The 25,721-nt window shown below is 38.2% G+C and overlaps 1 protein-coding gene across 1 annotated transcript in view; it reads left to right on the top strand.

Annotated features, from left to right (window-relative positions):
• Positions 1-261: 261 nt before the first annotated feature.
• The window catches only part of rassf4a (Ras association domain family member 4a), a 106,600-nt gene continuing 81,140 nt past the window's right edge, over positions 262-25,721 (top strand). Inside the window, exon 1 of the mRNA XM_028795607.2 lies at positions 262-425. The gene's annotated coding sequence lies outside the window, so the exon portion shown is untranslated. The remainder of the gene's footprint in view (positions 426-25,721) is intronic.

The following is a 25,721-nucleotide window of genomic DNA, read 5'->3' as shown; positions in this document are numbered from 1 at the left end:
CATTTTAGAGTTTTTACTAAATTTTCACTTTATATACAATATACTATATTGTTTGTATAAAATAATAATAGCCTTTTATTCATAAAACTATTCGAATAAGGCAAAACTGTTGATTTTTTTTTTTTACAGTCCTGTAAATACTTACCAGGATCTCTACAAATTGGTATCTGCAGTGAAGCTGTAGGCCCGCCTCTCATTGCACCAATTGGTGCGTCTGGTGCGGCAGTGTGCTTTGTGATTGGTAAGACTAGTTGTCAATCGCGAGTTCAGCACGGGCGATATTTCACAAGACAATGGGCTCGAGGCTGGTGTGGTGCCATTTAAAGCTGGACAGTTAAATTCCAGGAGATGAGCTTAATGTTTATAAATTGATGTTATTGCTGAACGAACACTTGTCTAATACATAAAACGGATTCTTCGAGGTGGTAAGTCTGTGAAATGTCAATTGTTTTCAGACAGGTTATTTTCTTAACCTGTAACATGTTTTCTTTCCATCGTCGGTGCACCTTGCTAACATGAAAATGCGCGTGCGGTTCGATTTCAACTACAGGCTTTAATAAAATATGGAAAATACGAGGTGTAAAGACTTAATGCGGACAAACTGCAATCGCCCAGATTTGTTTTCCATTTGTTGAATGAAAATAACGTTTGGAGCTAACCCCACAAATTACGATGTACTCTAAGTTATGAAAAGTTTTATGTTTTCGTGCTATTTCGTCTACGGGTGCATAACATATACTTGCTAATTTCCCTTATATACTAGGATGTAAAGAGTATAGGTGTGCCTGCTGCCTATTCCAAGAGAAAGTGCTGCTTGCGAATAGACGTCGGCTCTTCATTAAGACAAACTCAGGTGTGGAGAACGAGCGCTAGCATCCGTCATTAGATCAGCGCCTCCTGGGAGCTCGGTGACTGCGGATTTTCCTTCCAATCAATTTCCAGTGTGCTGCTTTAAGTACAGTGTGAGATCAACATTTGCTACATTTATAATCCACAAGTTGCTCCAAACGATAATAAAGATTTTATACATAACGTGAAACAACAAAAGTCAGTAAAATTATTTAATTTGGTTATCAAGCGGGCGCATTTATTTGTATTTCCTTTAGTAGGATATCGTGATGGTGCAGTGATTAGCACTTGCTAGCACACAAATTCAGGAGATGAGACTTCATTCCTAGCCTGATCACGGTTTAGTAGTGTTTTAATTTTCACTCATTATATGCTGTATTTGTCACAACCCCGTCTGAAGGTACTCCACTTTTCTTCCATATCCCAGAAATGTGTAGGATATGTGCACAAGTGTGTCTTGTGGTGTACTGGTGCCCCATCCAGGATTGCTTTCTGTCTTCCTTTCTTTCAGTGCTGCCGCGGTATTTCTTAAGAGGGTGCTGCATATAGGGAAATGTGTATTAACATTTATTTATTTTTTTTCTGTGTAAGATGCACACCTTGCCTAGGGCTGCTTACTGTCTTGTGCACAGTACAGGGGCATAGGCTCCACCCCAGGACTCTGAACTGGGTTAAACTGTTTTGATAACTTTATGTTTCTTTTATTTAGGATGTATTGTCTGTTGCATCTGTGCTTTGTTCACTGCTTACTTTCCTGCTTGCCAAGTAACTGGACAGAACTGGACACGCATTCAGTCGAAGAATTTATCGGGGTGCGGATTTCTGCTGAAATTATTCTTTTACTATAAGTTATGTGTAATTTAAGGATGCACAGTAGAAAGTAAAGGAGCTTCTTGATTACTTTTAAGTTGATAATCTATTTTAAATACTATGTACATGTGTAGTTTTTTTCTACATTTTGCTAAACCTCTTAACTTAAAATGTAATCACTTTTCTAATGTACTTTTCCCAAAATTACACACACTACAGTAAATTTTAAATATAAAAATGTTTGTCATACCTTGTTTCTATCCACAAAATTACCTACACAATTCAGTAAATTCTTGTTTTAGCTTCTGTTTTAAACTTTTGCATGTGTCTGATCCCATGCTGTAGTGCCCCATATTCCTTTTTTCAGTTTTCAAATCAAGTTAAATTTTGTCACAAATTACACATACAGTACAGTATGTAGTGAAATGCTTAGTTGCTCAACTCCAATGACTTTGCATTTGAAAAGATTAATAAAAGGACAATAGCAATAATACATGACATTATAAATATCAAAAATCATTAATAGAATTTTTAAATATGTGATAGTAATAAATAAATGTTCTTTATACTCTTACATTTTTAATTGTTTTTTCTTCGTTAGTTTCAAACATTTGCTTAGTCTTTTAATAGTATTTGTTTTTATTTTGGACCTGGATCAAGATGTCTCTGAAGTGAGCATATCGATTTTTTTTTTTTTGTAGAGTTTTTATTTTTCTGTCATTTATTTTCTAGATTTCTCATTCATAAATAATAACAAAATGGTTATCTGAAAATCTGCATATGCAGTGGTTGTTTCGACCAGGGTTGAGAATTATCAACATATTTCCCCTTGGACCATTTTTGAATGAATGTAAAATTTTTCTTCATGTGCATACACCTACAATCAGTTTTACAAACAGGTATGCATGGCATATACACAGAGTAATGTGCAGGTACATTGTATGTTTTTAGATTCTTAGTATTGGATGATTTATTGTTATGCCCCCTCACCCCCTTTCGTTTTCCTAACCCAGTTATCCAGGGCAGGATCGCTGGGTAGCTAGACCTATCCCAGCAAGCTTTGAGCGTAATGCAGGTGCAACATCTGGATAGGGTGCCAATCCTTCTCAAGTCGAACACACGCATACAAACTACGGCCAACAAGTCACTACATGTCTTTGGACTGTTGGAGGGAACTGGACCACCCTTAGTAAATCCACGTGATGTGGGGAGAACATGCAGACTCCACACAGGGAGCTGAAAATGGGCAGCAAGCTGTTATACTTGTTAGTGCAGTTGCTTCGTGATTCAGGGGACCCGTGTTCAATCCTTGTCCCAGTTACTGTGTGTGTAGTGTCTTTACATTCTCCATGTTTCAGTGTGGGCTTTCACCAGGTGCTGTAGTTTTGTGCTGCCAGGATGAATTACAGGCCCCAAAAACTTAATGTTGGCTTAAACGAATTTAGAAAGACATGGAGGCAATGAAGTGGAAAGATGTATTTTAGTAATTTGTTACACATTATTAAACTATTTACTAAACTATTTAAGTAAAACATTTTAAAAATATTTGTAAATTCTCCCTCTGTTTAAGGGCACCAAAGTGGCTTAGAGGTTATTTTTATCCTATAGTCCTTTTGCACTAGTTTTGGCTGTTTCTTGTTTTTTATTTTTTCCTTTCCTCCTTGGGCAACTCTGGTTTTATTCTAACATCTCAGCGATGTGCATTTTAAATTGATTGGCAACTTTATTTGGTGAGATGTGCAGAAAGGTGTAACCCATAGTGACCTACTGCCTCATTAAGGATTATTTCCTGACTTGTAACCAATGCTTTTTGGATAGGTTCTGCCAAGAATGAATAATAGAGTTTTGGGACTAGATGATTGTATGCTTTAATTACAAATGTTGCACATATTGCTGATGTACTTGCACACCTCTTATTCGTTGTCTTGTTTGTACTAGCACCTCTTAACGCAACAGGGGATGAAGGTTATATAATAAGTGGCAGATTCCAGGTGTATTTGACATATAAATACTGTTAGGTCCATAAATATATGGACAGAGACAACTTTTTTCTAATTTTGGTTTTGTACATTACCACAATGAATTTTAAATGAAACAACTCGGATGCAGTTGAAGTGCAGACTTTCAGCTTTAATTCAGTGGGGTGAACAAAACGATTGCATAAAAATGTGAGGCAACTAAAGCATTTTTATAACACAATCCCTTCATTTCAGGGGCCCAAAAGTAATTGGACAAATTAAATAACTGGAAATAAAAGGTTCATTTCTAATACTTGGTTGAAAACCCTTTGCTGGCAATGATAGCCTGAAGTCTTGAACTCATGGACATCACCAGATGCTGGGTTTCCTCCTTTTTTTAATGCTCTGCCAGGCCTTTACTGCAGCAGCTTTCAGTTGCTGTTTGTTTGTGGGCCTTTCTGTCTGAAGTTTAGTCTTCAACAAGTGAAATGCATGCTCAGTTGGGTTAAGATCAGGTGACTGAGTTGGCCATTCAAGAATTTTCCACTTCTTTGCTTTAATAAACTCCTGGGTTGCTTTGGCTATATGTTTTGGGTCATTGTCCATCTGTATCATGAAACTCCGCCCAATCAATTTGACTGCATTTAGCTGGATTTGAGCAGACAGTATGTCTCTGAACACCTCAGAATTCATTCGGCTGCTTCTGTCCCGTGTCACATCATCAATAAACACTAGTGTCCCAGTGCCACTGGCAGCCAATGCACGCCCATGCCATCACACTGCCTCCACCGTGTTTTACAGATGATGTGGTATGCTTTGGATAATGAGCTGTTCCACGCCTTCTCCATACTTTTTTCTTGCCATCATTCTGGTAGAATGTTTTTCCAGAACTGTGCTGGCTTTTTTAGATGTTCCTTAGCAAAGTCCAATCTAGCCTTTCTATTCTTGAGGCTTATGAGTGGCTTGCACCTTGCAGTGCACCCTCTGTATTTACTTTCATGCAGTCTTCTCTTTATGGTAGACTTGGATATCGATACGCCAACCCCCTGGAGAGTATTGTTCACTTGGTTGGCTGTTGTAAAGGGGTTTCTCTTCACCATGGAAATGATTCTACGATCATCCACCACTGTTGTCTTCCGTGGACATCCAGGTCTTTTTGCGTTGCTGAGTTCACCAGTGCTTGCTTTCTTTCTCAGGATTTACCAAACTACGCAGCTTAAGGATGGCTTCTTTCACCTGCATGGAGAGCTCCTTTGACCACATGTTGTCTGTTTACAGCAAAATCTTCCACATGTTGTCTGTTTACAGCAAAATCTTCCACATGCAAACACTACACCTCAGATCAACTCCAGGCCTTTTGTCTGCATAATTAATAATGACATAACGACGGACTTACCCACACCTGCCCATGAAATAGCCTTTGAGTCAATTGTCCAATTACTTTTGAGCCCCTGAAATGAAGGGATTGTGTTAAAAAAAAAAAATGCTTTAGTTGCCTCACATTTTTATGCAATCGTTTTGTTCACCCCCACTGAATTAAAGCTGAAAGTCTGCACTTCAACTGCATCTGAGTTGTTTCATTTAAAATTCATTGTGGTAATGTACAGAACCAAAATTAGAAAGAAGTTGTCTCTGTCCAAATATTTATGGACCTAATTGTATATCTTAAACTTTACCCTCTCTTTCTCGATATCTTCTAACAATCCTATGCCTATGTTTGTGATACATGTGTCAAAAGAAAGGTGCAGCTGTTGCAGTTCTAAGGTTACACACCAGATTAATGATTTTAAACAACAGGTGGAGAGGGTGTTTCTTTAGGGAGCTCAGACATCTACTGTGCTGTACCAGCAGAAAGGAAACACATGTTATTCTGTGCTGCAATACCATTATCCATTCCAGTTGGTTATGGCTTTATGTGATCCTGTAAAGGAACACACATACTCATCTTTGCCTGAAGCAGTTGTAGAAAATTCTTCATTGTGCATTACTGATTAAAATGCATTCCATACTGTAGTAATCAAACAGATGGAAAGATAAGGATGAATATTTACCTGTTTAGCAGCTTCTAATAGTAATCTTTTAAATTTTCTGAATTGTTTTTAATATAGTATTCACATTAGTTGTTTTAATATATCCTAAGTTAAATACCAACAGAAGTACTGACATCTGTGGATGAGGTAGTAATTTAAGCATTAGGACAAATTAACTTTGTTTGCTTGATCATTCTGCTGGGATTTACTAGCTTTAGACTGAGCATTGTGTGTCACACACATTTGTTTTACAAAGAAAAATACATCAGGAGGCATAGATCAAGGCTTCATGGCTTTCTTGGGGAATAATCTGAATTAATTTAACTTTCTTTTAACTGTGCCAAAATAATATTTTCCCTTTCTGAAATTGTAAAACCCTGAAGTACATTACCGTGAGACTAAAGGCTACAATATAATTATTAAAGTAGCTGACAAGAAAAAAAAATCAAATTACACCAAGTTTTCTGATTTACATTTATTTTATTCTTTTTTTTCTTATCCTTTTTGTTCTTTACGTTGTAAAGATGTTTAAGGGAACGATTAGTTGAATGTGTATCAAAAGGCAGGCAAATATTTCTGTATTAATTTTTTACAACTAGACGGTAAAGGCTTAGACATGTGAAGTGAAAGGCTAAAAGGTAAAGCTGGTTGCGTTGTGATAGAAGGGAAGGACCCCATGAATGGAAGTTGTACCAGAGAAGTAGAAGAAATGAGTGATTGTGTTAGGCAGTTGTTTGATCTAAGTGAATTCAGGTAGAGGTTGTTACACTGGTGATAGTGGTGGCTATTTTTCATCTTTTAGCATAACTTTATGTGACTGTGTTTTTTATTATTTTCTTAATGCAGTACATCCCCAAAATTCACGGGGGGTTACGTTCCTAGAGCACCTGCGAATTGTGAAAAACTGCAAATTTTGGATGTGGTTAAAAAAAAAAAAGCCTATTTTCATAGTTTAAATCCTAAATATGCCCCCAGAACACTTTAATTTCAAACTCTGCTTAATACATTACCTAAAAATAAAGACTGTAAAGGTAAACCTGTATACAGTACTGCTATGTCTCCCGCAGTGCTAGAATATAACATACCGATGTTACCACCTGTGACAGTTTAAGGTCTCCGTGACCCCTTGAACCCTCAGACTACACGTCAGACACCAGGTAAATGTCCAAATATAAATATTTATTAGGACAATAACGTGCACAAAGCACCCTCCTCTCCACAATACTCAATAATAAATCAATAAACAATCAATAAACTCAATCCTCCACTCCCAGACGCGTTGCCACCCTTCCACCCAGCTCAGCTCAACGTCTGGGATTTCCCATCGTCCTTTTTATATTCCCTGACCCGGAGGTGTTCCCGTCCAACAGTCCACAGTTCCTTTTTCCTTCCGGTTCAGGGTAAACAGTCCTTTTCTTCAATCCGGGAGCACGTCGCTCCTTCCTGTCACGTGACTGTGAAGTACTCCCGGGTTATAGGGCACAGAAGAGTCCACGAGCCCCCCTACAGTGACTCCCGGTGGCCCCCAAGGTATCCAGCAGGGCTGTGTATAAAAACTGCATAGTCCATGAGGCCCTGCTGGAACTCTGGGCACGTCCACGCTGCTGGGAGAGCTCCTCCTGGCGGCCTGGGGGTGAGGGCCGGAGTAGAAAGCCGGCAATCCTTCACACAACATATGTACTGTAATTCATGCAAGCACAATTTTATTGCCAGAAGTCTTAGATGGTGCTGCTCGTTTCGGCGTCATCTTGGGGCTTTAACCCTTAAACTGTCACATACTTTATGGTTAATGCATCCTTGGACGCCAAATACTTTTTTGCTGCACTTTAAGTAAACGTCACAATTCAAAAAGAAAAAGTGAAATTTTAATGGAACACATTTTTCATGCAAAGAGCATCAGAATTACTGCAACACTAATCATTATACACACTGCTAATGAACTGCAAAACTATTTAAAAAAAACTACTGGAGCAATATGTACAAAGTGCAACTGACGCCATGGATGTAAATCACCGAGCCAACTGCGCTTAAACTGGCTCTACTCAAGTACACAGAGGCCAACGCTGACGCTTACCAGGCTAGTCTAGTGCAGCGGCTTAATCCCGGGGCAGTGCTGCAGGTTGTCACACTTGGGTCACAGAATTGCACAGAAACACAGGAGTTTGTAGAGACAGGATCTTATTTCAAACAAACATGTCTGTTTCAGAAGTAAAAGGAGCTCAGTATGCAGTTAGTTATCAATTAAAGAATAGACAAACATCATAGGGGAGCAAGGCCCCCAACAGGAGCAGAGAATGTCTGGGGGAGGAGAGAGAAACAAAGCAATCCGCCAAAAAGGGCAGGTACGGTTCAGGCTTTTAAAGTAAGCGTAGCGTCGCCTGAGAAGACGGTGATTTATTTATTTTTATGGTGGAGATTTCAAGGGCGCACCCGACCCGCACGCACTCACAAACCGAGACAAAAACAAAGCAAACCGGTAATCAAACAGCAAATAAAGAATGTAATGGAAACAAAAAAGAAAACAACGATACCACCCCTGCTCCCCTTACGGCGATTACACATTAAATACAACAAAGCACAAACAAAACACACACAGTAAATCATGAAATAGTTCATGAAAAACGGGAATAGATGAAATGTAATGATGAAAATAGATAGTCCAGAGATCAACACGTTGAATGGGAATGTAAAGATAGTCCTACCGGTAGTTCCTGAAATGGTGAAGACGGGTTCATGAGTGCTTCTTTCTTTGCAGGATGACTGGAGAATGTGAATTTCCCATTGGGATTAATAAAGTATCCATCCATCCATCCATCCCAAAATAAAGTGTCTGCAGAGAACTATAATCACATTGCACTGTTGTAGAACGTCTCCACAGAAAATGAAAATGGAGAAAAGTTAACATTTTTTTTCCACAGTTGGTGTATTTCTATCAGTTAAGCAGTCCATATTTTTGATTCATAAGAAGATAAGGGTGCCTTAACAGGTTTTTTATTCTTTGCTCTTGGAATAATAAGCAAATCAGAGTTGGAGGATCTACAATTACACTTGGGAATGTAGGGAAACAAACAGTCTGAAATATAACAAGAAGCAAGATTTTTCAGATAAAAGTATTTTAAAATTTACAGGATACAGTCATTCAGTATAATGATACTAAGATTAGTGAAATGTGCTCAGATTTTCTGTCTTTCTTCAGTAGTCCTGTTCTCAGTTCATGTGTGTCATCTGCATATATGTGGTAGTTCACCTTGTGTTTCAGAAATAGTCTGGTCTAATGGGAGCTTGTAGATTGAGAATAGTAGCCGGCCCAGAATTGATTAATTTACCACACCATGTATGATATCATGGAACTCTGATGTGCAATTAAGACAACTTAAAAATAATTTTCTTTGTTATATAAGATTGAAACCAGCTTAAGGCACCACTAGAAAGACTGGTCATGGAGTAAGCCTGTTTAATTAATTTAATTTAATTTAATTTAATTAGAGTACTGTTATCTATGGTGTCATATTCTGCATTCAAATCTTATAGAACAAGAAACTGGATTAATTACTGCAGCCTTTAAAGAGACCTAACAAACAGTTAACTATTTCTAGTACAGTTCTAGTTTTGATTGCCATGTCAGAAACTTCTTTGAAAAAGTCTCTTGAGAGTGGATCACACAAGTGAATATTTTAGCTGATTAGTCTATAAATTTCGGGTTAACTAGTTTTAGTGAAGGAAGTGTATTGAGCACACTGAAGTTTGATCAACAAGGTTTGTTTTTGAGGTGTGTATTATATTACATCTTTTATTTTTCCTTCAAATAAATTCAACAAAAGCCTCAGTTTTAGTCACTGAAGCTTTCAGGATCCATATGTCATACATGGTGGGTTTAACAGATGAGCAATGTTGAAAACAATATTCTAAGTTTATAAACAAAATCCAAGAAAAATAGAACTACCCCTCAGGTTGAACTGCTGTTATATTTGGTTATACGAATACTCAGAATTGCCTAGTGGAATTTTTAATTTAGTTCTCCTCCATTTTCAGTGAGCCTTCTATTCCTCTTGAGTTTACAGATTGCTTGAGTTTCCCATTGTTCTTTAATAGTAGAAGATTTCTTTTCTTGAAATGACCATTTTATTTTTGTATTGGAGTAACTCCCTAAAGAACAATCCATTATCAACTTTTAAAGGCTGCCTGTGCAATGAATTGTGTGCTTGCCTGCAGGGGAAGATGTGATTTGAATTTTCCAGCAAATTTAGTTTGTTTTATATACTGTATAATATATAAATAAATAAATAAATTCAATTATACCCTGCTGGCTATTAAAAAAAAATTGCAACACCATGAAAGGCATGACATATCAATAAAAAAACTTAAATGACAGATTACTTATGATACATGATCAAAAGTACAGGTCAATCACACACACTGAACTTCAAGTATACAGATAGACGAAATTGCGAAGCTCAGGGTCCACAGTGTAACAACATGCAATAAATAAATTAAAAATAGAATTAAAATTTAAAAATTAAAACACAAACAAGACATTGTGCAAAGATAGGACAAAGAAGTAGCAGCAATATTGATGTGTAAGATATGTAATATAATAGATATAGATAATTATCAGTGTATGCTAATAGTTGTTTAAGACGTGTAAACAATGACAGGTCAGAATGTTTCACAGCAAAAGGATAACAAGAGTGTCAAAATACTTAAAGGTCAGTATGAGATTTTCAGTTCTTTTCTCCATGCACACTCGTCTTTGCAGGAAAGTGGCTTGCATGTATAAAAGTTCTGTTTTTAGAGGTGGTTGAGGCCATGTGGAAGGTCCCAGGGGGCAGCATGGTGTTAAGGAGTCTGACAGCTTGGGGGTAAAAACTCTCCTGCAGCCTGGCAGATCTGGCTTTGATGCTGCAGTATCTTTTCTTGGATGGCAGATGTGTGAAAAGTCCATGTGAGGGGTGTAAGGGGTCCTGCACAATGCTGCAGGCCTTACTTTACAAACGCAGTGTCCGCATGTCCTGTAGTGAAGGGAGAGGCACCCCAATAATGTTCTCTGCTGTCTTCACTATCCTTTGCAGGCGCCTATGGTCGGATATGTTTCAGTTGCCATACCAGACAGTGATGCAGCTGGTCAGAACACTCTCAATGGTGCCTCTGTAGAACATGGTGAGGATGGAAGGGGGAAGACTTGCTCGCTTCAGCTACCTCAGGAAGTGTAGTCTCTGCTGGGCTTTCTTGATTAGTGATGAGGTGTTATGTGTCCACGTAAGTTCCTCAGTTATGTGCACACCGAGGAACTTGGTACTCCTAACAGTCTCCACATCTAAACCGTTGATGCTGAGTGGGATGTGGGCAGGACATGATTTTCTGAAGTCCACACTTATCTCTTTTGTCTTGTGGACATTGAGAGAGAGAGAGAGAGATTGTTTATCATCTTGATACATTCAAGTAGATATCTAAACTTCTAGTTATAATTAACATAAATTGGCAATTGTTACCAGTAGGGTTGGGCGGTATGACCAAAATTCTATATCACAGTATTTTTCTAAATTTATCCCGGTTTCACGTTGTTCAACGGTATTTTTTTCCCATGCAGGAGTGGATGTTAACCACATTTTCCACTGCAATTACTGCAGTAGACTAGCTAAGAATAACCTACTCCACTGTCATGAGCATTGTACATTATACAAAAAAAACATTTTAATGTGCACACAAGTATTAATACAGGTTTGCATGGCCCCATAAAGTGATAGTGTTCAAGGGGGTGGCATTAATGAAGAGAAGGAATCGCATTGCACAACAGATGCAGTCAAAATATAGAACCTTTTTATTGAACAAATTTTGCAAAAACTTAAACTAGAATTTTGACAACATATTTTCAACCATCCAAAGATGCATTTAGACAGTAAAATATCCAGAGGTGTTTGTCAAAAGTTGTATTGAACTGAACATGTCTTAGAAAAGAAATAAATAGTGAATATTTTTTGTAAACCAACTACATTTTCTGTTAATGTTAACAGTCTCTGTCCACTGACACGTTAAAGTGACTTTTTAAACAACTTTACCATCATTAAACTGCATGATATTTAAACTAATAAATAATAACAATAAAATAAATAATAGTATTATTACTGATAGTTGCACTATTACTTCAAGACTTCAAGCCCAGGTGCACTACACAGTATTCACCAAATTAAAATAAAATAAAACAAGTGCAACTTGGTGATGACATTTTTACCAACTGAACCATCATTTAGGCAAATTGCATTAATATGGACCTTGCTTCAATCTAAGCTATATACATAAATAATAAAACTGCAACTTGCATTTATAATGCTATTTGTGGTATAGCCCTACAGAATCGTATTAGGGCCACGGTGAAGAAAGAAAAATACGGACACAGGGAAGAAAAAAACGAACTATATGTCGAGAATAAAGTTGACATGTTGACTTTATTCTCGACATTTCCACTTTAATTTTGGCGCTTATGTCGAGATTAAAGTCGACATTTCCACTTTATTCTCAGTTTATTTTATAATTAAAGTAGAATGTTGTAAACTAAACTTCATCCTAAAATCATTGTTTAATTGACTAGATTTTCTCAACCCCCGTCATAAGTTAACACAAAGCATTTAATGTGCTGCATTAAGTGTTCCCCGACCAAGTTGTTAATCACTACGCTTCTTAAACTGATTTCCTCTGCACTAAGAGGAGGCAGCGATCACCGCACAGAATCCATTCACTTCATGATATTCCTGCTGTCTGAAAATTTAGAATGCTAAGATAAATACTTGATTATCATTTTCATGATGAAATGCATTAAAGCAGGTATTAAACATGCACGGTAGTGAGGCGGTAGTGCTGCTCCCTTGCAGTAAGGGGTCCCTAGGTATATGTTCAGTGTAGAGAATATGTTAGGTGTGACGAGGCTCCAAAAAACCTGGCTGTATGAATGGGTATCGCAAAGGTTTAACTTAAATATTGTGTGAATTTTGGGTTTGTGATCTGGTGGTCGGAGACACGAACACAGAATTCAATGGATGTTCTTCTGAGCGGGCTTTCTTTATTGCATGCGTGCTATCTCTATCTGACGTACCAAAACCCCAATTCCTATCCTTCCTTTTTCTTTCTCCACATAACCAATCGCCACACGATAAACGTCTTTGTGAAATTAAAACTAGTTATAAACTTAGTCCACGGAGTGTTCAGAACTTTAAAAATATCTTCGTTATACATGTTTAATTATGCCATCCATTCAGGGTTGCGCCCATCCCAGCAAGCATTGTGTGCGTGGCAGGAGCAAATCCTGAATGAGTCGCCAGTACATCGCAAGGTGAATACAAGCAAAACATACACTAGCAGGGTCAATATTGCATAACAAAACCCCACATCCTACATGACTTTGAAAGGAAACTGAAGCACGCAGAGTAAACCCACCAGAAAAATATGCAAATTCAAGGCAGGGTACACCCGAGACACCCTTGCTGCGAGGCAGCAGTGCAACCTCTACGCCGCAGTGCCCCCACATGATTAATACATGCTTTAATGTATTTCATCATGAAAATTATATCAAGTGTTTATCTTAGGCCTGCTCTCTGAACACTTAGAATGCTATCATAAAGTGAATGTATTCTGTGTGGCGATCGCTGCCGGCGCCTCCTCAGTACAAGAGGAAGTCAGTTTAAGAAGCACGTACCGATTTAACATGGCTCGGGGAACACTTAACACAAAGCATTTAATGTGCTATATAACTTATGACGGGGTTTGAGAAAATCTAGTAAATATTCATTTTATGATTGTTTAGTTTACGATGTTCTACTTTAATGACAAATTACGAGAATTAAGTCAACATGTTGACTTTATTCTCTTCATAAGCGTCAAGATTAAAGTGGAAATGTCATAAAGTCAACATGTCGTCACACTATTACACAGTACCCAGGTACATTACACTGTATTGAAAACAAATAAAACAAGTACAACTTGGCTTGCAGTATTATCCAGTAGTATAGAAACAGTATTTACACATTTGAACATAATGGTCCACATCCGACCTTTTAAAACCAAAGTATCTCCAGGCAACGGACGTGACTCCTTTTTTTCGGAAAAAGTTCTTCTGTGTCGTCATGTTCAACTTTATGGTCAGCTAGAGCTTCAGATTTGCAAAGTTCTCTGTTCATTTTCACCGCGCAATACCTACACTACCACGCCTATTTAGCGGTGTAGCAGTGAAAAAGAACCCCCGTGCAACACCTCTGTGATCAGCGGTGTAGCAGTGAAAAAGGTCCCCACTTGAACAGTTTCCTGTTGCGCCACGTTCCGAAAACGTCGTTTAGGCAGTTTAAACTGGTGTTGCGGTATAACAAAAATCCAGATCATAACAAAAAAAAAATGGTTTTCGGTATGAACCATTATACCGCCCAGCACTAGTTACCAGTCTCATTAACTTTATTTAATACCCCGGAAAAGCACTCTTACACTCCACTGATTACAGAGTTTGACATCTTACTGTTTTCTTATTTTTGGGAATGCTAGGTATTCATTGAGCATTCTGTGTGATGTAATCTTCTGAAACTAGTGACCTTCCTAGGTTTTTGCTGTCACTTGATAGTTTTTGGGAGAACCTTTGATCAAGTCAAGCCTTTTGGAAAGTGTTACCTGTTTGCCTTACATTTGCTTGATTTAGATCAATGGCTGATTGGTTGGAACATCAGTAATCCATGCATACTGTGCACACTTGATCGTAAGTTATACTCTCAACATTTCAGCCTGTTAAAGATTTTAGAGGTTTATTCAACAGGTGACTATCAAACTTTTATTTACAGCAACTTAAACCTGTGTCCTGCTATAAGACATGTCCAGTGAACTCAGAATTTAAATCAAGGCTAAAGGCCTATTACTTTACATTTGATAGTCCTGATTAGAGCACAAAAATACAATTGTGATAATCAATATGAGCTGTCACTGATCCTCCCCTATTATGTTTCTCTGCTTGGTATCCTGCTCTGGCACTTTATACCACTGCTGCATTGCCATGTTGTTACATAACCCTTGCCCTTTTAAGGTGGGGATGTGAATAAATTCTATATAAATGTTTAGCAAATTTGAGGTTAAACATTATAAGCATTGATGGTATTACCTGCAGTTGTACTTATTATTCCACTTGTATGCACATTGGTAGGATGGTGGTGCAGAGCAGTATATTGTTCAATATGTTATCTTTGTAAAAGAAACTATTGTAAGTTTTTATTTTAAACATTGCTTTTAAAATCAAAGGGTTGGTGCCCTTGCAGCTTTCACTGGAGTGGCTACATAGTTGCAAATTTTTCTAACTGTGAGCAGCCTGGAGCCCATGAGTACTTTTTGTGTATTTTAGTGTACAGACAATTGTCAACTTTCGTGGGTGTTGTGTTCCTAGGAAAAGACACAAGTCAAATATGCAAATGACGATATATTGAACCTATGGGAAATACAAAGTTAAGTTTCCGTGACCACCAAAAACTGTAATCTTTTGCTAGAGATTGCTCAAAATGTACTTGTCTGCATAGAATTATTTTTAATATGCACTTTCATAGCACAGTAACCATGAAACAACCCCATAAAATGCTGTACACTATATACGATAGGTAACACGTAGAAAACATTTTTTCTCTGTAGTAATTTCCTAGAATTCTGTGACCTGTTGTGCCAACATCTCAATGGGTGGGGGTGGGGGGGGGATTATTTTTTGAAGACACATAGATTGGTGAGGTCTCTATCGCCTCTGACACTCTTTCCTTCATGGCTGGTGGGTGGCGTTGGATAATGCGAAGGACGCACCAGATTGAAGTAATTCATCTGTGATGTCTACTATTTGCACTGCTTGAAGATCTTTAAGGGACTCTGCATATGGGAGCAAAGCTGAGGCGAGATTATGATTAACCTTGAGGCTGCGATCAGTGATGAGATTGGAGCCTTGTTGTCTCCAGCCAGCTGGTTGTAGCCAATACCGACTACAGACATTCCAGCACCAGGTTTATCAAACACCCTTATTTTCTCACTATACCACATTACAGAATTTGAACATTTGGGCTTAGAGCTCAGTGGACATGCACTATGCTTTGGGGGGCACAATTGCAAGGCAAAGCAAATGCACAGGGAACACTTTACAACTGAAGGGTAAACAAGATCATCGAAGTGCCCAGTAGGATAATCGCTGCTCCCCAAACTTGTATTCATCACACCTGTAACTTTTTTTCTCTCTACTCCACATAGTCATGAAGCCCATGAAAGTGTGAGGCTACCAATGTGAAAGTAAAAATGGGGTTACAAATAAAATTGAGCAAATGCTTGGAGTTATGAAAGTTAAACGTGTGAATGTTGAGGATTGACTGTAGTTCAGTTTTCTTTTATAGAGTAATTTGAATCTAAGCTCTTGTGTCCTAGTATATTAGTATGACCACAGTCACTATAGAAAAATAATTGTCATAATAGTAACCCTCTGTTACATGGGCTTACTTCTTGGCGTTTTCTGTATGAAAGGTGAGCGCACGAGCGTGTAAACTAAGAACTGTTATTACGTGTTGCTTTAATAGGTCTCATTTAGCTGGATAAAGTTCACCCTGTCCAGTCTTTTGTGGTAGCACTGCTGTCTCACAGTAAGGAGATCATGGGTTGGTATCCCGAGTCTTCCCTGCATTGAGAATGGTTTGAGTAGTGAGAAAGCACTATATAAATGTGAAGATTATTATTCCTTTATTCCCTTTTTCATATGTTGTATTGAAATGGTTTAAAAAAAAAACAAAAAACGGCCTAAATCAACAGCATAAAACAAGCTGCTTTTTACACACCAATTGGTTTGGTGGAGGGCATGGCAAAAACGGGGAAAAAGAGAAGGGCATCCTTAATTCAAATGGGAGAACAAATGCTGTACATCTGAAACACCACCTTCTATCTTTTAAGCACCAATGACCTACATAGACATAAAACATGGAATAAATTGCATCTTCACGTACTTGGCATAAATCATTAAAAAGTAAGATGAAAATTAAATCTGCCTGTTTTGAATTGCTGTTATTTAACATTAATGAATTAAAATGTCCATGTAAACACTTAATCATTCCCAATGCTTTAAATTTAAAGTTTACCAAAATATCTTGAATTTTAACACTTCTAATGAGAATCAACAGGAAAGTACTTCAATGTAGTTTTTGTTTTTACTCCTCAGTTTGTCAACTAGCTATTTCTCTGACTACTATTTGAAAGAAAGTGAATTTTCTTCGAAACTACAGCCCATACATCACACTTTACTGTACATGCTATCTTTTCCTTTTTACGTTTGTGAATGTAGCATACATAGCTACCTAAAAATGAGTGAGCAAACAGCACAAGGGGATAAAACAGCTTCACAATCCATGTCATTAGGTTTAATTGCAAGATGTGGATCATCCACACTCATGTGGAGGCATTTTAGCTTTGAAAAGACTGTTTCTCAAAAGATCTGCAAACTATGTCGGAAATTGGTTGCTGTTAAAGGCAGCTCAACAACTAGCTTCTTTCACCATCTGTGAATTAACCACCAGAAAGAATATGAAAAGCTTCAGGAGTCAGCGGTCCATGACAGGTCTAAATCACCCACGGTATAAGCACAAAAACACACCCCGCCAACTTTAGCGGAATCATTCTTCAAAAAAGTGCAGTGAAATGAGAAAAGCAACAGATGGCATGACATAACAAATGCCATCACCAATTAGATAGCAAACGATATGGTGCCAATTCAAGCAGTTGAGAGGGATGATCACAAACAACTTTTGAGTACTTTAGACCCAAGATAACACTCTGCCTGGCTGAAAATATTTGTCAAACAGCGGTGCCTAAATTGTATGATTCGTGTCACCAAACTGTGACCCATAAACTGCAGAAGGTTTCACATTTTGCCACAACAACAAATTTATCATCCAATCAAACATCCAAGCCACATTTCACTGATTAAACCTGGCTACTGCAAAGCTGCTGGCTGTTGTGTAAATTTTGTAGGCCTCTTTGAAACTGCTTACTCATACTTACTCATACTGTTTAATCTCTACTACTTTGACTGCTAATTTTTAATGTTTTTGTATTTTTCTTCAGTTATAAGTAAATAAATAAGACCTGCTTTCCTTAACTGTTGTTTCCATTAATCTTATTAGTAAGCTACAGTTAATAGGATATTAACAAGGCCAAGCTAGATCAATAAGACTTTTACAAATTTTTAAAGGATGCAAAATATCATTTATTATTATTGTTATCATCAAATTCCCAGAAAATATCAAAATATAATTTTTTTTGCCAATATCGCACTCTTACTTAGAGGGTTAGCCAGGATTATTTTGTTTTGTGGTAGTGCGTCAATACCCCAACATTTTCACAGTTATGAAAGATAAACTCATGTGGTCAAGTTTGAAAGCATTCATAAGTCCTGTAATAGACTTGGCACCCATCTAAAGGTGGTTCCTGTTTAGTGCCTGATTCCGATGCTAGCAAGATAGCCTCTGAGTCCTTCTGACTTTGTATTGGATTAATTAGACTGAAAATGGAAAGGTGGTGTTTTATTTTTGTGTTTTGTGATTTAAGTTTTTTGAGCCTGAATATATGGTTCATTGTGCTTAACAGTAATAGCAACTTCACAGATGTGTTTGTTGCCGTTCAAAAAAACATACATTTTAGTAGCAGGTTTACTTGTATCTGAAATGTTGTTGTTGGTTATTTTGCACTTTTATTTTTTCACATTGACTTAGTTTTGAATAATTGGCATACTTTTGGTAAGGCCACAATGAACTTTTCTACGTCTGTGCACTCTCCTTTGTTCTGATTGTCAGGTGTGCTTGGGTACGTACTGTTCACTTTGATGTCTCACAAGGCTACATCTCTCTACAAATAGAACATAATCATTGGCTGGTTTTGATGTCTTGCACCTCTTACTCCCAAAAGAAGAGACTTTCTTACATTACAAGTGAATGGTGTTTAAATATTTAATTTTCCTTTTAACTGAGACTATTGGCTTCCTAAATTGGGTACTTTTTGATGGTTTAACCACTCCTGTCATATTGTATAGTAAAGTGGGTGTATGAGTGAAAGCAGGTGGTTCACATAAAGCTTTGACTGGTGTTAGTAGTACTTAGTAGTTAGATTTTGTTTTAACAGTTTCCTGTTACCCAATTGCTTAACTACCACTCAAAGCCTTTTTGATTTTTTCTAGTTGGCTTCTATAACTTTACATGCCGAATAATTTCTGTAGAATTGAAGAAAGTTTCACCAATCAAGGGTATTAGTCCATTCTGATCCTGAAAGCTTGCCAAAAAAGATTGCTCCTCAACTCTGGCTTGAGGCCAAATCAGGGAAAGGGAAAAGTGCATTCTTATACTGGATGAAAGTGGGCTGGAAAGCTGATGGTTAAATACTTAAAGTTGACAGTGAACAACAAGGTAATAAAACTTTATCAGTGTTTTGCAAGTTATTTTACAGTTAAGTAATTTGTACTCAACGTTTTAAAATTCATTTTAGTCATTTTTTTTAAATGCTGACAGTTTTCCTTCGTCCACTGTGCACTTGCACATGGTAGAGTGCGTCATCTGCAAATCATGTTGAAACTGGATAATTTCTACAGAAGAAGCTAACAATTGTCATAAAAATCGGGGTTTGTCCTTGTCTAACAACGATTTTTTTTTTTTCTTAAACTTGACATGTTTGAACACTTGTAAAAGGATTTAGGATCTAGTGATCATAATGTAATAAGATTCTTTGGATTTTTCCATGGTGAATGTTACAAAAAGTAAAAATAATTACATTCAGAATTTGAATATTGCAAATTTGTGAAAGACATAATTAAGTTTTTTTTATGTCAACTAGGGTGTACTTTTGGGTTTAGAGATGGAGGGGATTAATGGGGTAGATATACAGGTGTGCTTTATACAATGGAAGACAAATTCATCACAAAAAAAAGCAATTGGAAATTTTAAAATCTTTAGTAAATAACCAAGGAGGAAGGGGAAAAAATCCATATTACTAACCGAGAATGCTAAACCGGATGATGGACGCAGGCACATCCGGCAATGGGCCGTAGCTGCAAAAAGACGTACTGCGCAGGCGCAAAAAGAGTCCGCGAGAGTCGGCTGAGGAGCCGAGAAAGGCGGACAAAAGAGGGCGAGAGAGGCGGATGAGGGGCCGCGAGAGGCAGACAAGACCACAGAAAAAAGGAGTGAGCACAGGAAAAATGGAGAAATGAGGCGCAAAGAGCACCGAAAAAAGGAAAAGGCACATAAAAAAGTAATCAAACGCAAGCAAAGCACGAAAAACATTGCACACGAAACTAGACCCAAAAAAAAAAACAAAAGCTCGCGCACAACAGCAAGGCAAAACCCCCCCCCCCCCCATCCCCCCCCCCCCCCTACAGGCACCGGACGGGACACACACCAAGAGGGGGATTCAACAAGACACAGGAACACAAAAAGAAAGAAGACGCTCGCGCGACAACAATCCTCAACTCCCACCCCCCCCCCCCCACACACACACACACACACACACATCCATAAGAAGTGACACCCAAAGCCACATATTCTAAAGTGAACATCAACACCTTCACACTAGACAGCATAGGTGTCAGCATTGGTGGATCTCCTTACAATAAAGCACTATTAACCGTTCAACTGCAGAAAAGGAAACATTAACAGTGACTGCGATCCTCCTTATTACTTATCCATATTTCGCATGCTGAGAAAGAAACAAGTCATGAATACACGGTCACGGGTACAAAACGAAAAGGAAAGGATAACAGGAACAAACACACGAACACGAAAGAAACAACAAAATAGACGGCTATGCAGCATAGGTGGATCTCATTACAATAAGGCACTATTAACCGTTCAACCGCAGAAAAGGCTCCATATTAACAGTGAGTGCGATACTCCTTATTACTTATCCATATTTCTAAAAGAAAAAATGTCTCGACTCCAAAAACGCAAAGCTCAACTAAAGCTTCTACCTAACGATGTACCTAAAAGTAAAAACTTTATGAACTGCATTAGATCCTACAATAGTTCATTTGCTTTTGCATATACCGGAGTAAATACCAGGCCACCAAAAGGCAATGGCCCATACTGCTTTCGCATATGTGCACAAATACTGCATCGCATTGGAACAGTGCACCCTGAAACAAATCAACAACGCAAATATGCACAAATCTACATCCTAGATCCACATGACGCAAACTATCAATCAAAGTGCTGCATCGCAACAGGCACGGATTCAAAACGAAACACCTCAGACATACGTTAATGGCAGCGAAGGCTACAACGGGCTTCTCACACAGCACAGGCAAATCGATTACAGCTCCAAAACAACACGTCCCAAATACTACACATGCAACAACGCGCCTCTCAAACGGCACAAGGAAAACATACACCAGGAAAATTCATTCGGATTAATGAATGTCATTTGCATTCATTGTCATTCAGTTCACTTCCCTGAAGAAACAACTGGCAATACAAGTTATACATTTACACGTTGTTGTCAAAAGGGTCAAATTAGACTGCCTTCTTTACATTCATATACTGAATATCTACAGAAGCTTATAACTGACGATGTACCTGAAAGTGAAATCTTTATCAACTACATTAGATCCTACAAATCGGTATCCACTATGAACATTAACGGTGGCACTGCACGTGACATCCGTCTTGAAAAATGTTGTTTATTGATGAATGTTCAATGGCATGAAGTCACTTACTCAACACCATTCATAAACTTCTACAAACGTTTATGAATAATAATATTCGATTTGGAGGAAAGGTACTTTTATGAGGAGGAGATTTTAGACAGTGATTAGCTATTCTTCCAGATGCCATGCACTCAGCTATTGTTCAGTGCACCTTAAAGTACGCAGACAATTGGCATTGCTTTCAAAAGATACAGTTAGTAAAAAAGATACGATGTCCAGAACCAGATCATAACAATTGCTTATTACAACTGAGAGATGGTACACTCACCAATACAGATGGACTTCAGCCACATATTATTACAATTCCTCAAGCCTTTATCTGCGACAACTTAGTTACAGAGACATTTGGAACAGCAATCTCATTAGACCAAATGCCCCTTTTAACACAACGCACTATATTATGTCCAAAAAATATTAATGTGGAAAACATAAATACCCAAGTCATTCCATTACTTCCTGGAGAGACACAACTCTTTCTAAGCTCTAACAAACTTGACTCTGATCACAACAATAACCATCTTAAATGACCTTACAAGTTCTGAGCTAGAATTACCTTTTACACTTAAACGGCGTGTACAAAGAAATTTTCAAATAAACCTTTACACTGTGCCACACACTTTATTGTTTGCTTTCTATTTGCATCATCTACACCGTCACACTATTCTATATCTCATTCATACATCACGCTCTGTCATTCCCAACTCCAGGGGTTGGCGAGCGAAGCGAGCAGGGGGCGGAGCCCCCTAGTATGAAAGAAACATCAGCTGTGATACACTTGCAAGAAGGGAAAAAAGCAAAAAGTTGTATAAAAATATGAAAATAATCACTTGGGGGGGAAAAAACTGCTAAAATGAAAGCTTCAGCCTGAAAAGACCATTTCAGCATTTTAGCAGTCTAAGAATGGTCAAAGAGAAGATGAAATGTATTAAGAATAGTAAAGAGGGAACTAAACCAGTATACAGAAAAGGAAGTTACCAATGTCTTTCTCCGAGGTTTACTTTCTGAACACAACCTCTCTGTAGCTGTAAAGAATGTGATTGAAATGTTAAATGATCTAAATATTGCAGAGAGAACTGCTGCTAGGCTTAATTCGGGCCAAGTCCGATTGATTTGCCAAGACTGATTTTTTTTTTTTTTTTTTTTTTTAAGGGAGTGCTCAAAAAAGCTCTGTATGTACAGTAGTTACAGGAAACAATATGTTTCTCTGTAGTGAGAATAATGTTAAACAGGTCATAATTGAACTGTACCTTTGTCTACACATTTGGGCTGACCACTCCACCATGAAGTGCTAGAGTTGTTTTTTTTCCCCTCTCTCACTTCCCACCTTTTAAGCCCACAGCATGCACCAATAAACCCCAACATTAAAGCCAATGATAGGTGAAGTGAATAACATTGATTATTTTGTTACACTGGCATCTGTCAAGGGGTGGAATATATTTGGCAGCAAGTGATCAGTTAGTTGTTGAAGGTGATGTTTTGGAAGCAAGAAAATGGTAAGTGTAAGGATCTGAGTGACCGTGACAAGGGCCAAATTGTGATGGCTAGACAACTTGGTCAGATCATCTCCCAAAACAGCCGGTACTGTTGGATGTCCCCAGTAGGTAGTGGATATTTTCTTCCTTGGCCCACTTTTAGAAGATCAAATGGTAAACTGGAGGCAGGATCATGGGTGCCCAGGGTCATTGATGCATGTTGGGAGAGAAGGCTATACCATATAGGGCTTTCCCACAGAATAGCTACTGTAGCACAAACTGCTGAAAAGCTGAACCCTGGCCATACGAGAAAGGTGCTTGTTAAATATGGGCTACATAACTCCCATGCTGACCCCTGTCCACCACTGAAAGTGCCTACAGTGGGCATGTGACTATCAGAGAAGGGTCTAGCTGCACCTTGCAATACCTATGACATAGATCAGGTAATGCCCACAACGTGAGTCACAAAACACCTTTTGACTCGGATAACCCTCCTACAACCTTAATCTTAATCATAGTGTAATGGGGCCCTAATGTTAATCATAGTCTAATGCGATGGGTATTGCGTGACTGATGTTGAGGACGTTTCGTGATGTAGGGGCATTACATGACTGACCTCATATGTACTGCAGTCTGCAATTACAGTCTGTTGGACCATCACAGCTGGACCATGGAGCAATGGAAGAAGGGGACCTGATTTGATAAATCATGTTTTCTTTTAGATCATGCATATGGTTGGGTGAATGTGTGTCAATTACCTGGGGAAGACATGGCAACAGAATGCACTATGGGAAGTAGCCAGCAGAGGCAGTGTGATGCTCTGAGCAAAGTTCTTCAGTAAATCCTTGGGTCCTGGCATTCATGTGAATATTACTTTGACACATACCTTCTACCTAAAGATTATTACAGATTACTGTACGTACAGCTCACCCCTGATGGCAGAGGCCTCTTTCAGCAGGGTAATACACCCTGCCATACTGTAAAAAATTATTCAAGAATGGAACATGATAAAGAGTTCAAGGTATTGACTTGGTCTCCAAATTCTCCATATCTCAATCAGATCCAGCATCTGTGAGATGTGCTGGAAAAACTGATCCATGGAGGCCCCACATTGCAACTTTCAGGGCTTAAAGGATCTGTTGCTTATGTCTTTGTTTTGGGTACCACAAGACACATTCAGAGGAATTGTGGGGTCCATGTCTCGATAGGTCAGAGCTGTTTTCGTAACAGGAGGGGGGCTTGCACAATATTAGGCAAGTGGTTTTAATGTTTTTGGCTTGTGAATGTATCTTTGCTTTACAATTGTAAGCTCAATAAGCCCTCTGATATGAGACTGCTGTAGTCCCTTGCTTTTTGTCACTTTCAGCCAAGCCATTGGCTTTCTGAGCTTTTCGGCTTTGTGCAGCAATTAAAAATTGTGTTTTTTGGGACAGTCTTGTATTTCTTAAAATGGCAACACAGTCACACTCATTACAGTGGGAGACCCTGGATGTTTATAACTTCAGTTGTGTGATGTGTCTCTGCTCTTGCAATATGTCATCCCTGGTATTGTCATCTGCCATCTAGTGGCTAGTAAGAGCTTTGCATGCTTCCACCTAGATCACATTTGTGTCTTTCTTGTAGTGGTGCCATCTGGTATTGATTTTGTTTCACTTATGCCAGCCTTTTGGTTTGCCCGTGAAGGATGGAGAAAGTAAACCTCTTGAGGCAGTGCGTAACAAGGTGTTTTTTTTTTTACCCCCCCCATGGTGACCCCCTCAAGACCTTTCAAGTTTCTGCATAGTACAGGTAGACCCGTGTATGATATAATGTGAACAAGAGCAGGATGTCTATTGGACGGAAAACTTTTTTAGTACTCAACAGCTTACATGCAGTGGTAATCCTACACAACAATTTTTGAGCGAGTAATATACTTTACCATGGGTAATTTCAGTTATGTCATGAATAGTATCAATGAAGGTTATTATCCCAATAATACCAGTTAATTTTCACTCAGACCACTCCTTAATTTTGGGAAAGCCCAGGAGATGAAGATAAATCAAGTCTGTTATTATGTGCTTTCATGTGCTTTCAGTGTCTTCTAGCAACCACTTGAAAAGGTTAACTTTATTACAAAATATTCAAAGCTGACTTCACAAAAACACATATGGAAGACAGTCTATTTTTGAACCAAATTTACAGTGTGCAGAACTATATATAAAGCATGTACTGTATACTGTGCATTTTGATCCATGCTGAGAATGTATTTCAATTCCATTTTGTCTTTGAAAAGCTAACCAATCAATCAATAAATTCAGAATGCTCTTAGCTCCTTAACCAAAAATGTACCCAAACCTAACTAAGGCTAAAAAAAAAGTTCCTCTCCTCCTCTCATGAAGCCATGCACAATCTTACTGGGCTAGGAACTGTTCCAGAGAGACTAAAAAATATACCAATTAAGGTGGCCCAGTGGGTTTAATTCTTCACAGTGCCTTAAACATCACCTTTATTTCCTTCCATTAGGTATGGGAGCATGCAAATGTGCCATTGAATTTGACCCATGTATCAGCATTGGACAAGTGTCTCATCTCAAAACTGTGAAAACTAAGGTGTCGGAACGTAACCTTTTTTATGTGTGCAGAACCTTAAATGTGTGGTGGTGTTTTTTTTTTTGTTTTTGTTTTTTTTTTTTTTGTTTTTTTTTATAAACCTGTCTTAGTTTTTTTTGTTTATACTCTATATGAAACAATAATATTGATTAGCAACTAAAGGTTATTCATTTGTGTTCATTCGTATTTTTAAAATTGCCTTATCTTTCAAGGTTTTATTAAATGATACAGTAGAAAGGTTTAGTGGCCTTACATGGTGTGTGCAGGCAGAAGCTGTGGAAATCTGCTCTATT

Source organism: Erpetoichthys calabaricus, chromosome 2 (assembly GCF_900747795.2).
Source record: "Erpetoichthys calabaricus chromosome 2, fErpCal1.3, whole genome shotgun sequence".
Lineage (NCBI taxonomy): Eukaryota > Metazoa > Chordata > Cladistia > Polypteriformes > Polypteridae > Erpetoichthys > Erpetoichthys calabaricus.
Note: the sequence above shows the minus strand (reverse complement) of the source record. Positions and strands in the feature narration are given on the sequence as shown.